Here is a 10995-nt window from a genome sequence, read left to right on the forward strand (position 1 = left end):
GTTGTGTGTCTAGGTGGTGGCTCCGATTCCAATGTTCGCCGTTCGAATCCTAGCCGTGACATGGGCTCGAAGCGCCTCCGCAACCAAGACGAAGCTCTAGAGGGCTCCAATGCCTCCCAACGCAGAACCAAGCACACCGCCACCAAGCACAAGGAGCCCACCATGGGCATGGATGAGATACCTCTGGCTGAGTTCATTGTTCGAAGGAAGATCAAACCCCTATGTGAATCCCCATGCCAACTTTAGAGGAAATGATCTGTTCTGGACCAAGCAGCAGAACCATATTTATCTGGACGTGATCAAGGCCAAGTAGAACGTCTACGTGGAAGTTCACTAGATTGACATGAATCACATGAGGCAGGACAAGCACCATATCTATTTTGGAGAGGCTTTGGATCTGGTGGAGCAGTTTGGCATTGAACACATGCTTACCTTTCACCTGGACTTTGACCCAGACATTGTGGCTCAGTTCTTTGCTTCGGTCCACTTCCATTTTGATGAGACAAGGACCGTGACATGGATGACCAATGGTCAACAGCTATCTGCTAAGTGGAAGGACTTCATGGACTTGCTTCAGGTTCCTGATGAGGGGCTCGACACGCCCGTTGGAGTTCGCCCTCATGCCAACTCTGAGTCTGCCAACAAGAACAAGCTCCAGCCCTTCCTTGTTGAGAAGACGCTTGCTAGTAAGAAGAAGGTGTGGGTGTTGAACTCCTTCCTTGACATCATGCATCGGATCTTCTGCAACTCCCTCTTCCCGCGCATCGGTGACATGGGCCAGGTGCATGCCTATCTTGTGGATATGATGCCCATTTGTGAGGAGGCGCGTCAGGCTCAGACGCAACCACTTGATGCCTCACATATCATGTGGTGCGAGCTTCAGTTTGCGGTGTTCAACTGTAAGGTCCCCATCTATGGGCCTTACCTGTTTCTCTTGATCTCCGAGACTTGGGAGAAGCTCTATCTCAATGATGAGTTCGTTGCCCTCGGCTGGATTCGTCATGAGCCCATCAAGCTCCGCATCAAGAGCCAATGGGCTAACACCGCCACCAGTGTTGAGGCCGCGGATGCCCCGATAGATGTGGATGAGGATGAGATCGAGGAGGAGGAAGATGATGAGGATGGTTTTGATGGATACACCCCTCCCTCTACTGAGCCCTCTTGGGCTAAGAAGCTAAAGACGAAGATGAAGAAGTTGTTCTGCATGCAGACCCAGGGGCAGTACAGGGCCCATGTTGACTCCAAGAGGAGTCGCCAATGCGATAAGAAGATATTGAGGACCTTTGGCGGGACTGTCACCAGTGGCTCAGAGGAAGCCATCACTCCGGAGGCTGCTTGGATAGCCAAACAGGGGTATCAGTGGACGGAGTCAGAGGAGGAGCCTATTTCAGCTGCCGAGTCAGACGAGAAGTCGTTTTTAGCCTGAGCTACCACCTGTGTCGTAGGTGTCCTCTCTGCCTTTTTGGTGTCTCGATGCCAAAGGGGGAGAGAGTGTAGGATTTGCACGTCTTGCGTCTTGTGTCGTGTGTTTCGCTTTGTCGCTTTGCTTTCGGTCTGTTGAACCTCGTTTGCTTTGGTTTGGTTTGTGCTCGTAAGACTAAGTTATCTATCATATGGTGTAAGACATATGCACTCTATCGTATCGTTTGTCATCATTATTTAGTCTTGTTACTTAGTCTTCTCCATCATCTTGCCTACTTGCTTACTGTTATTTATATTGTTGCAAGAGATGCCTTCTCTATAAAATATAGGGGGGTGTTAATCCTAGTATGTGCGCCATGCACTCCAAAGCACACCTCTAGAGTGCACACATCTAGGGGGAGCCTGTCTATATTTTATAGAATTGTGGGTTTTGTTAGAAATATGCCCTAGAGGCAATAATAAAATGGTTATTATTGTATTTCCTTGTTCATGATAATTGTCTACTGTTCATGCTATAATTGTATTAACTGGAAACTGTAATAGATGTGTGAATACATAGACCACAACATGTCCCTAGTGAGCCTCTAGTTGACTAGCTCGTTGATCAATAGATGGTTATGGTTTCCTGACCATGGACATTGGATGTCATTGATAACGGGATCACATCATTAGAAGAATGATGTGATGGACAAGACCCAATCCTGAGCATAGCACAAAATCGTGTAGTTCATTTGCTAAAAGCTTTTCTAATGTCAAGTATCATTTCCTTAGACCATGAGATTGTGCAACTCCCGGATACCGTAGGAATGCTTTGGGTGTGCCAAACGCCACAACATAACTGGGTGGCTATAAAGGTGCACTACGGGTATCTCCAAAAGTATCTGTTGGGTTGGCACGAATCGAGACTGGGATTTGTCACTCCGTGTGACAGAGAGGTATCTCTGGGCCCACTCGGTGCTTGAATACTTGACATCGTGGTTCATCCGATGAGATCATCGTGGAACATGTGGGAGCCAACATGGGTATCCAGATCCCGCTGTTGGTTATTGGCCAGAGAGCTGTCTCGGTCATGTTTGCATGATTCCCGAACCCGTAGGGTCTACACACTTAAGGTTCGGTGACGCTAGAGTTGTTATGGGAATTAGTGTGCAGTTACCGAATGTTGTTCGTAGTCCCGGATGAGATCCTGGACATCACAAGGAGTTTCGAAATGGTCCGGAGGTAAAGATTTATATATGGGAAGTCCTATTTTGGCCACCGGAAAATGTTCGGGATTTTTCGGTATTGTACCGGGAAGGTTCTAGAAGGTTCCGGAGTGGGGCCCACCTGCATGGGGGACCCACATGAACGTGGGTAGTGGGGCCAAAGCCCCACACCCCTGGTCAAGGCGCACCAAGATCCCCCCTTAGAAGGAATAAGATCATATCTTGAAAGGATAAGATCAAGATCCCTAAAAAGGGGGGATAACAATCAGTGGGGAAGGAAATCATGGGATTTCTTTCCTCCCACCTTTGCCAACGCCCCAATGGACTTGGAGGGCAAGAAACAAGCCCCCTCCACCCCTATATATAGTGGGGAGGCGCATGGGAGCTTCACCCCTTGCCCCTGGCGCAGCCCTCCCCCTCTCCAACTCCACCTCCTCCTCTATAGTGCTTGGCGAAGCCCTGCCGGAGAACTGCAAGCTCCACCACCATGCCGTCGTGCTGCCGGAGCTCTCCCTCAACTTATCCTCTCCCCTTCCTGGATCAAGAAGGAGGAGATGTCCCCGGGCTGTACGTGTGTTGAATGCGGAGGCGCCGTCCGTTCGGCGTTAGATCGGATCTTCCGCGATTTGAATCACCGCGAGTACGACTACCTCATCTGCGTTCTTGTAACGCTTCCGCATCGCGATCTTCAAGGGTATGAAGATGCACTCCCCTCTCTCTTGTTGCTAGAATCTCCATAGACTGATCTTGGTGATGCATAGAAAATTTTGAATTTCTTCTACGTTCCCCAACAGTGGCATCATGAGCTAGGTCTATGAGTAGTTTCTATGCACGAGTAGAACACAAGTTGTTATGGGCGTTGATTTTGTTCAATATGCTTACTGTTACTAGTCCTATCTTGTTACGACGGTATTGTGGGATGAAGCAGCCCGGACCGACCTTACACGAACACTTACGTGAGACGGGTTCCACCGACTGACATGCACTTGTTGCATAAGGTGGCCAGCGGGTGCCAGTTGTTGGGGAACGTTGCAGAAAATAAAAAAATTCCTACGGTTTCACCAAGATCCATCTATGAGTTCATCTAGAAACGAGTGATAGTAGTGCATCTACATACCTTTGTAGATCGCGAGCGGAAGCGTTCAAGAGAATGGGGTTGAGGGAGTCGTACTCGTGTGATCCAAATCACCGATGACCAAGTGTCGAATGGACAGCACCTCCTTGTTCAACACACGTACGGAGCGGATGACGTCTCCTCCTTCTTGATCCAGCAAGGGGGAAGGAGAGGTTGATGAAGATCCAGCAGCACGACGGCGTGGTGGTGGATGCAGCAGGGTTCCGGCAGGGCTTCGCCAAGCAACTACGGGAGGAGGAGGTGTACCAAGGAGGGGAGGGAGGCGCCAGGGTGTTGGGTGCGGCTGCCCTCCCACCCACCCCCCCCCCTTTATATAGGGACCCCCAGGGGGCACCGGCCCTAGAGATGGGATCTCTATGGGGGGGGCGGCGGCCAAGGGGGGTGGAGTGCCCCCCAAGGTAAGTGGAGGCGCCCCCTCCCCTAGGGTTCCCAACCCTAGGCGCAGAGGGGGGGCCAGGGGGGCGCACCAGCCCACTAGGGGCTGGTTCCCCTCCCACTTCAGCCCATGGGGCCCTCCAGGATAGGTGGCCCCACCCGATGGACCCCCGGGACCCTTCCGGTGGTCCCGATACAATACCGGTGGACCCCGAAACTTTCCCGGTGGCCGAAACTCGACTTCCCATATATAATTCTTTACCTCCGGACCATTCCGGAACTCCTCGTGATGTCCAGAATCTCATCTGGGACTCCGAACAACTTTCGGTTTGCTGCAAACTCATATTCATACAACCCTAGCGTCACCGAACCTTAAGTGTGTAGACCCTACGGGTTCGGGAGACATCTAGACATGACCGAGACGGCTCTCCGGTCAATAACCAATAGCGGGATCTGGATACCCATGTTGGCTCCCACATGCTCCTCGATGATCTCATCGGATGAACCACGATGTCGAGGATTTAAGCAACCCCGTATACAGTTCCCTTTGTCAATCGGTACGTTACTTGCCCGAGATTCGATCGTCGGTATCCCAATACCTCATTCAATCTCGTTACCGGCAAGTCACTTTACTCGTACCGTAATGCATGATCCCATGACCAGACATTTGGTCAGTTTGAGCTCATTATGATGATGCATTACCGAGTGGGCCCAGAGATACCTCTCCGTCATACGGAGTGACCAATCCCAGTCTCGATCCGTGTCTACCCAACAGACACTTTCGAAGATACCTGTAGTGCACCTTTATAGTCACCCAGTTACGTTGCGACGTTTGGTACACCCAAAGCACTCCTACGGTATCCGGGAGTTACACGATCTCATGGTCTAAGAAAAGATACTTGACATTGGAAAAGCTCTAGCAAAACGAACTACACGATCTTGTGCTATGCTTAGGATTGGGTCTTGTCCATCACATCATTCTCCTAATGATGTGATCCCGTTATCAACGACATCTAATGTCCATAGTCAAGAAACCATGACCATCTGTTGATCAACGAGCTAGTCAACTAGAGGCTCACTAGGGACATATTGTGGTCTATGTATTCACATGTGTATTATGATTTCTGGATAATACAATTATAGCATGAATAAAAGACAATTATCATGAACAAGGAAATATAATAATAATCCTTTTATTATTGCCTCTAGGGCATATTTCCAACAGTCTCCCACTTGCACTAGAGTCAATAATCTAGTTACATTGTGATGAATCGAACACCCATAGAGTTCTGGTGTTGATCATGTTTTGCTCGTGGAAGAGGTTTAGTCAACGGATCTGCGACATTCAGATCCGTATGTACTTTGCAAATATCTATGTCCCCATCTTGAACATTTTCACGGATGGAGTTGAAACGACGCTTGATGTGCCTCGTCTTCTTGTGAAACCTGGGCTCCTTGGCAAGGGCAATAGCTCTAGTGTTGTCACAGAAGAGAGTGATTGGCCCCGACGCATTGGGTATGACTCCTAGGTCGATGATGAACTCCTTCATCCATATTGCTTCATGCGCTGCCTCCAAGGCTGCCATGTACTCCGCTTCACATGTAGATCCCTTCACGACGCTCTACTTGCAACTGCACCAGCTTGCTGCTCCACGATTCAACATATACACGTATCCGGTTTGTGACTTAGAGTCATCCAGATCTATGTCGAAGCTAGCGTCGATGTAACCCTTTACGACGAGCTCTTCGTCACCTCCATAAACGAGAAACATGTCCTCTGTCCTTTTCAGGTACTTCAGGATATTCTTGACCGCTGTCCAGTGTTCCTTGCTGGGATTACTTTGGTACCTTCCTACCAACCTTACGGCAAGGTTTACATCAGGTCTGGTACACAGCATGGCATACATAATAGATCATATGGCTGAGGCATAGGGGATGACACTCATCTCTTCTTTATCTTTTGCCGTGGTCGGGCATTGAGCCGAGCTCAATCTCACACCTTGTAATACAGGCAAGAACCCTTTCTTGGACTGATCCATTTTGAATTTCTTCAATATCTTCTCAAGGTATGTGCTTTGTGAAAGACCTATGAGGCGTCTCGATCTATCCCTATAGATCTTGATGCCTAATATGTAAGCAGCTTCTCCAAGGTCCTTCATTGAAAAATACTTATTTAAGTAGGACTTAATGTTGTCCAAAAGTTCTATATCATTTCCCATCAAAAGTATGTCATCTACATATAATATGAGAAATGCTACAGAGCTCCCACTCACTTTCTTGTAAACGCAGGCTTCTCCATAAGACTGCATAAACCCAAACGCTTTGATCATCTCATCAAAGCGAATGTTCCAACTCCGAGATGCTTGCACCAGCCCATAAATGGATCGCTGGAGCTTGCATACTTTGTTAGCATTCTTAGGATCGACAAAACCTTCCGGCTGCATCATATACAGTTCTTCCTTAAGATAGCCGTTAAGGAATGTCGTTTTGACGTCCATCTGCCATATATCATAATCATAGTATGCGGCAATTGCTAACATGATTCGGACGGACTTCAGCTTCGCTACGGGAGAGAAAGTCTCATCGTAGTCAACCCCTTGAACTTGCCGATAACCCTTAGCGACAAGTCGAGCTTTATAGATGGTAACATTACCATCCGCGTCCATCTTCTTCTAAAAGATCCATTTGTTTTCTATCGCTCGCCGATCATCGGGCAAGTCTATCAAAGTCCATACTTTGTTTTCATACATGGATTCTATCTCGGATTGCATGGCTTCAAGCCATTTGTTGGAATCTGGGCCCGCCATCGCTTCTTCATAGTTCGAAGGTTCACCGTTGTCTAACAACATGATTTCCAGGACAGGGTTGCCATACCACTCTGGTGTGGAACGTGTCCTTGTGGACCTACGAAGTTCAGTAGCAACTTGATCTGAAGTACCTTGATCATCATCATTAATTTTCTCTCCAGTCGGTGTAGGCACCACAGGAACATTTTCCTGAGCTGCAGTACTTTTCGGTTCAAGAGGTAGTACTTCATCGAGTTCTACTTTCCTCCCACTTACTTCTTTCGAGAGAAACTCTTTTTCCAGAAAGGATCCGTTCTTGGCAACAAAGATCTTGCCTTCGGATCTATGGTAGAAGGTATACCCAATGGTTTCCTTAGGGTATCCTATGAAGACGCATTTTTCCGACTTGGGTTCGAGCTTTTCAGGTTGAAGTTTCTTGACATAAGCATCGCATCCCCGAACTTTTAGAAACGACATCTTAGGTTTCTTCCCAAACCATAATTCATACGATGTCGTCTCAACAGATTTAGACGGTGCCCTATTTAAAGTGAATGTAGCTGTCTCTAGAGCGTATCCCCAAAATGATAGTGGTAAATCGTTAAGAGACATCATAGATCACACCATATCCAATAGAGTGCGATTACGATGTTCGGACACACCGTTACGCTGAGGTGTTCCAGGCGGCTTGAGTGGTGAAACGATTCCACATTTTCTTAAGTGCGTACCAAATTCGTGACTTAAATATTCTCCTCCACGATCTGATCATAAGAATTTTATCTTTCGGTCACGTTGATTCTCTACCTCATTCTGAAATTCCTTGAACTTTTCAAAGGTCTCAAACTTGTGTTTCATCAAGTAGACATATCCATATCTACTCAAGTCATCAGTGAGAGTGAGAACATAACAATATCCTCCGCGAACCTCAATGCTCATTGGACCGCATACATCGGTATGTATGATTTCCAGTAAGTTGGTTGCTCGCTCCATTGTTCTGGAGAACGGAGTCTTGGTCATTTTGCCCATGAGGCATGGTTCGCATGTGTCAAATGATTCATAATTGAGAGACTCTAAAAGTCCATCAGCATGGAGCTTCTTCATGCGCTTGACACCAATGTGACCAAGGCGGCAGTGCCACAAGTATGTGGGACTATCGTTATCAACTTTACATCTTTTCGTATTCACACTATGAATATGTGTAACATTACGTTCGAGATTCATTAAGAATAAACCATTGACCATTGGGGCATGACCATAAAACATATCTCTCATATAAATAGAACAACCATTATTCTCGGATTTAAATGAGTAGCCATCTCGCATTAAATGAGATCTAGATACAATGTTCATGCTCAAACTTGGCACTAAATAACAATTATTGAGGTTTAAAACTAATCTCGTAGGTAAATGTAGAGGTAGCGTGCCGACGGCGATCACATCAACCATGGAACCATTCCCGACGCGCATCGTCACCTCGTCCTTCGCCAGTCTCCACTTATTCCGCAGCTCCTGCTGTGAGTTACAAATATGAGCAACGGCACCGGTATCAAATACCCAGGAGTTACTACGAGTACTGGTAAGGTACACATCAATTACATGTATATCAAATATACCTTTAGTGTTGCCGGCCTTCTTGTCCTAAGTATTTGGGGCAGTTCCGCTTCGAGTGACCCTTCCCTTTGCAATAAAAGCACTCAGTCTCAGGCTTGGGTCCATTCCTTGACTTCTTCCCGGCAACTGGTTTACCGGGCGCGGCAATATCTTTGCCATCCTTCTTGAAGTTCTTCTTCCCCTTGCCCTTCTTGAACTTGGTGGTTTTATTGACCATCAACACTTGATGTTCTTTCTTGATTTCTACCTCTTCTGACTTCAGCATTGAAAATACTTCAGGAATAGTTTTCACCATCCCCTGCATATTGTAGTTCATCACAAAGCTCTTGTAGCTCGGTGGGAGCGACTGAAGGATTCTGTCAATGACTGCCTCGTCCGGGAGGTTAATGTCCAACTGGGACAGGCAGTTGTGCAACCCAGACATTTTTGAGTCTGTGCTCACTGACATAACTATTTTCCTCCATCTTACAACTATTTAGAACTTGTCGGAGACTTCATATCTCTTGACCCGGGCATGAGCTTGGAAAACCATTTTCAGCTCCTCGAACATCTCATATGCTCCGTGTCGCTCAAAACGCTTTTGGAGCCCTGGTTCTAAGTTGTAAAGCATGCCGCACTGAACGAGGGAGTAATCATCAGCACGTGACTGCTAAGCATTCATAACGTCTTGGTTCTCTGGGATGGGTGCTTCACCTTGGCAGCTATGAGGATGATCCTCAGGTTCCGGACCCAGTCCGTATAGTTGCTGCCATCATCTTTCAGCTTTGTTTTCTCTAGGAACGCGTTGAAGTTCATGTTGATTTGAGCGTTGGCCATTTGATCTACAAGACATATTTTGCAAAGATTTTAGACTAAGTTCATGATAATTAAGTTCATCTAATCAAATTATTTAATGAAGTCCCACTTAGATTAGACATCCCTCTAGTCATGTAAGTGTTACACGATCCGAGTCGACTAGGCCGTGTCCGATCATCACGTGAGACGGACTAGTCATCATCGGTGAACATCTCCATGTTGATCGTATCTTCCATATGACTCATGTTCGACCTTTCGGTCTCTATGTTCCGAGGCCATGTCTGTACATGCTAGGCTCGTTAAGTTAACCCTAAGTGTTTTTGCATGTGTAAAACTGTCTTACACCCGTTGTATGTGAACGTAAGAATCTATCACACCCGGTCATCACGTGGTGCTTCGAAACGACGAACTTTAGCAACGGCGCACAGTTAGGGGAGAACACTTTATTGAAATTGTTTATAAGGGATCATCTTATTTACTACCGTCGTTCTAAGTAAACAAGATGCATAAACATAATAAACATCACATGCAATTATATAGTAGTGACATGATATGGCCGATATCATATAGCTCCTTTGATCTCCATCTTTGGGGCTCCATGATCATCTTCGTCACCGGCATGACACCATGATCTCCATCATCATGATCTCCATCATCGTGTCTCCATGAAGTTGATCGCCAACTATTACTTCTACTACTATGGCTAACAGTTTAGCAATAAAGTAAAGTAATTACATGGCGTTAAATCATTGACACGCAGGTCATACAATAATTAAGACAACTCCTATGGCTCCTGCCGGTTGTCATACTCATTGACATGCAAGTCGTGATTCCTATTACAAGAACATGATCTCATACATCACAATATATCATTCATCATTCATCACAACTTTTGGCCATATCACATCACAAGGCAATTGCTGCAAAAACAAGTTAGACGTCCTCTAATTGTTGTTGCATCTTTTACGTGGCTGCAATAGGGTTCTAGCAAGAACGTTTTCTTACCTACGAAAAAGCCACAACGTGATTTGTCAACTTCTATTTACCCGTCATAAGGACCCTTTTCATTGAATCCGCTCCAACTAAAGTGGGAGAGACAGACACCCGCTAGCCACCTTATGCAACTAGTGCATGTCAGTCGGTGGAACCTGTCTCACGTAAGCGTACGTGTAAGGTTGGTCCGGGCCGCTTCATTCCACAATACTGCTGAAGCAAAATAAGACTAGTAGCGGCAAGAAAGTTGACAACATCAACGCCCACAACTGATTTGTGTTCTACTCGTGCAATAGAGAACTACGCATAGACCTAGCTCTGACACCACTATTGGGGAATGTTGCAGAAAATAAAAAATTTCCTACGGTTTCACCAAGATCCATCTATGAGTTCATCTAGCAACGAGTGATAGTAGCGCATCTACATACCTTTGTAGATCGCGAGCGGAAGCGTTCAAGAGAACGGGGTTGAGGGAGTCGTACTTGTCGTGATCCAAATCACCGATGACCAAGTGCCGAACAGACAGCACCTCCGCGTTCAACACATGTACGGAGCGGATGACGTCTCCTCCTTCTTGATCCAGCAAGGGGGAAGGAGAGGTTGATGAAGATCCAGCAGCATGACGGCGTGGTGGTGGATGCAGCAGGGTTCCGGCAGGGCTTCGCCAAGCAACTAC

The sequence above is a fragment of the Triticum aestivum genome, chromosome 5B, assembly GCF_018294505.1.
Source record: "Triticum aestivum cultivar Chinese Spring chromosome 5B, IWGSC CS RefSeq v2.1, whole genome shotgun sequence".
Lineage (NCBI taxonomy): Eukaryota > Viridiplantae > Streptophyta > Magnoliopsida > Poales > Poaceae > Triticum > Triticum aestivum.